Source organism: Carlito syrichta, unplaced genomic scaffold (assembly GCF_000164805.1).
Source record: "Carlito syrichta isolate Samal-C Ts95f unplaced genomic scaffold, Tarsius_syrichta-2.0.1 Scaffold305689, whole genome shotgun sequence".
NCBI lineage: Eukaryota > Metazoa > Chordata > Mammalia > Primates > Tarsiidae > Carlito > Carlito syrichta.
Window position 1 is genome coordinate 483,927 of NW_007249785.1, and position 4,174 is coordinate 488,100.

A 4,174-nucleotide genomic window follows, 5' to 3' on the forward strand; every position below is an offset into this window, starting at 1 on the left:
GAGGGAGAGAGAAAGAGGGAGAGAGAGGTGGGCATTGCTTTCTTAACTGAAAAAATGGGCAACGAGAGTCATTCAAAACAAAACAAAACAATGGTGCAGACTGCCCCTTTGGGCTTTCCTCATTGTGGTGGAACTGCTCATGGAATAAATAACCAATTTGGTATCTTCACCACCTGAGTGAGTGATGGACAATAAGTTTGCTGTCACCGCAGGAGAGTTGCCTTAGCTCCCTCCCAAGGCCCATGTAGCCAGGGGGCAGATGTCTGGAGGCACAGCCAGCCACTGGGAGGGAAAGGTGGGCAGCCGCAGTCACCTTGGTCTTGAGTGGACACAAGTCCAGGGTGCATCAGGGAGCAGCACCTCTCACAGAGCCCTCACCATGAGGGCGTGAGGGCAGGGAAAGGAGGGGCAGGGGGCTTGAGGTGGCTTCTGGGGACTGACTCCTCCGCATGTGTAACTTCCTCCCGCATGCCTCTCTTCTCCTTCTCCTCTACTATCCTCTCTTCTTCCCCACAAAGTCTAAGGTAACAGACACCATCAGGGGTATTTGGAGCAAATCCTTCTGTCCCTTCCTTTCTGCTTCCTCCTCAATCAAGCACCCATGAATTGTTACCCAAAATGCCGAGCTGGGGCTTGTTGCTGCCAGTTTTTTTGTCAACTTCCGCTTTTCTCTCTCTAAGAGTGGTTACAGAAGGCCTGTGTGTGAGAAGTCAGCCCTGTGGCAGGAGGCAGAAGCAGGGATGGGTGCCCACAGAGGCAGCCTTATTTTCCAAGGCAGCCAGAGAATCGGGGATATAATGTTATCCAGTCTTCTCAGATGGAGGACTAACTTGTCCAAGATTCCTCAGTGAGTTGATGCCAGAGCCAGGAGGAGAACTCAGGTCTCCCAGTTCTCAGCACAGTGTGATTTCCTTTGCATAATGTTGATGCTCAAAGAGCAGAAACCCCAGTTAGGAGTCCAAGAACCCTAGAGCCCCAGGTAGAAGAGGAAGCAGAACACAACTGGGGTCAGAACTGTGAAGAGGCAGTGATGTCCCACAGGCAAGGAAACCCAAACAGAAATCCCCTGGGGGAACTGCCAGCTGTTCTGCAGGGAAGGGCTAAAGGCACAGGCGTTGCGTTGGTGAGGCTGGTGGGGAACAGATCTTGGCGGGTCTTGAACACTGTGCCGAAAAGTTTGGATTTTCTTTTGTAGACCCTCGGGTGGAGGAAGGACTTGAAGAACTTTAAGTGGGGGAGTAATGTGGTCGGATTTGAATTTTAGGACGGTCCCTCAGGCGGCCAGGCGAGGCAAGGTGGCCAGAGCACTTTGTAGTGGAAAGTTTCTCCTGCTGTGAGGGTCTGTCTCCTTGGCAGGAGGTGGCAGGCCCAGGGATACTGGACAGTATGTGGTTCACTGCTTGGGGTAGCCAAGAATGACAGGGGCGAGGTGGGTTCAATTCACAGACCTCAAGCTCTTGGTAAATACTGCTGGCTTTCCGGGTCACAGGGAATAAGTGGCAGCTCTGGGGCTGAACACCAGAGTGGTGACTCCCTGTTCAAGCTGCTGGCTGGAGTGGGGCATGTGGTGTGTGTGTGTGTGTGTGTGTGTGTGTGTGTGTGTGTGTGTGTGTGTGTGTCCACTGAGTGGGGCAAGGGAAGGGTTGGGAGACAACTCCTCACAGGTGTTTGTCAACCTTTCCAGCTGGGGCAGTGGCTGTGGCCGAACAGCCGGTGGCAGGAATGGGGCTGTGACATTCAGAAATAGCCCCTGCAAAGGGGCCTCATGGACTTCCAGTCCTCCATCCAGAAGAGGACAGGACATGCTCAAGCTGTCCCAAAGAGGCAGGACAAAGGAGGGGAGTTCTGAGAAGCAAGTCCTCACAGAAGAGGGGTCAGAGTGAGTTAAGCTCCAATAACCACGGTCTTCTTCCCTGTACCCTTAACGTTCTGTTCCTACTGGTTCCCTACTGTCTGCGGTTAGTGAGGTTCCTTTTAAAAGCATCAAGACAAAGACACCTTTCCCCCAGCTCGCTCCCTCACATTTCTGTCCTGTTTCACCAAGTATTTGAGCGGTGAACAATCCTGTCTCCACTCCTGCACTCCCCAAGCCCCTCATTCCTGCTGCAGTCTGCCTTCTGCCTGTCCCTCTTGTGGAATTCTGCTCCCCAAGCATACCCATTGCAGTGAAATTGTCTCCCCCAGCGTTCCCTTGCTCTCTAAAAGCACTGGGGTGAAGGAGTAAAAAAACTATAGAAATTTAATTTCAACTTAAATATTTTCTCTCTGGTCCTTGATTCAGAATAGATTCCATTGTTTTTTAGTTTAACTGTCAACATTTAACTTTTTGTGTTTATAATGTATATAAAATTTAGAATTTTGCTTATATATAGCTTATAAATAAGCATAGGATTTGGTATACATATATTTTATAAATAGCAAGCAAGTCATAAGGGTATATGTTGAAGACTTGTTATCGACAGCATACTTTTTGTTGTTGCGGGGGTCTCACTTCGCTGCCCAGGCTGGAGGGCATGGCACAATCCTGGCTCACCGCAGCCTTGACCTCCTAGGCTCAAGTGATCCTCTGACCTCAGCCTCCCAGGTAGCTAAGTCCTGGGCACGCCATCATGCCCATCTAAGTTTTTGATTTTTTGTAGAGACAGTCTTGCTATGCTTTTTGTTGTTTTGTTTTGTTTGAGTTGGAGTCTCACTCTGTCACTCAGGCTGGAGTGCGGTGGCACGCTCATGGCCACCGTAGCCTCGACCACTGTAGCCTCGATCCCTTCGCCTAGCCTTCCAAGTAGCTGGAACCACAGGCATGTGCCACCACACCCGGCTAATTTTTTTTTATTTATTGTAGATAACAAGGTCTCACCAAGTTGCCCAGGCTGGTCTCGAACCCCTGAGTTTAGGCAATCCTCTTGCCTTGGCCTCCCAAAGTGCTGTGATTACAAGCTTGAGCCACCACGCCTGGCCAGTAAACATCTTCCAAGTGCACCACATCATGTTTAGTTCAAAGCACTTTGCACATAGCAGGCGCTCAATCAAATCTGTTAACCGACCTCTTAGCACTATGGTCACTCCACCAGGCTTGAAACTCTGACTTCTCTCAAGGGCACTATCCTGATTTCTCTCGTTTCAAATATTGCTTCTGTCTTCTGGTTGCTTCTTCCTTTTCATTCTCCAAGTACTTAGGGAGCCCCTGCTATGTGTCAGGTATGTCAAGCACTAGAGATACAGCAGTGAACAAGAAAACTAGGTCCTTCAACTCTAGCCTTGCTTACTTTTGTCTTCTTGTAGTTCTGACTTCCCTTCCGAATCTGGCTCCTAGATGCTTGCTGAAAATTTCCACCTGTGAGCGTTTCCATCGCTGATCCTGAAATCATCGCTTCCCACTCTTACACCTTTCTCTGGTCTCCACACCCAGGTTCAATTTGTCCGCTTTGATGGCCTGTTTCTTTGCAGTCCTATTGGTAACACTTCCCAGTCTGTGTTACAAAACTCACGTTAGAGCCCACTGGTTCTTCCCGGAGGTCGTTTTAAACAGCCTCTCCTGCCTTCAGTCTCTCCAAGTTGCAGTTCATCCTATGTCTTGCTGCCCAAATCATTATTTTACGAATTATTGTCAGCTTTGCCCCATAAAGGGTGGGGTGGTCGAGGGAAGTGTGAGGCCTGAGGCCTACTTTTCTCTTTGCTTCTTTGGAGTTGGAGTCTCACTCTGTCGCCCAGACTGGAGTGCAATGGCCGCTCCTGGCCACTGCAGCCTCGACTTGCTGGGCTCCCGTGATCCCTCTGCCTCAGCCTTCCAAGTAGGTAGAACTATAGGCACACACTACCACGCCTGGCTAATTTTTTTTTTTTTTGACTTATTGTAGAGATGAGGTCTCACCAAGTTGCCCAGGTGGGTCTCGAACCCGTGGGCTCAAGCAATTCACTCACCTTGGCCTCCCAAAGCGCGGGATTACAGGCTGAGCCACCAAGCTGAGCCACCAAGCCTGGCCTGAGGCCTACTTTTCACAGGACATTCTGCTTCACCCAGCAAGAAGAGACGAGGTCTTGCTATGATGCCCAGGCTGGTCTTTAACTGCTGGGCTCAAGCAATCCTGCCTTGGCCTCCGAAAGTGTTGGGGTTACAGGTGTGAGCCACCATGTCTGGCCTGGGATTCTTTTTTTTTTTTTTTTGGAGTCTCAC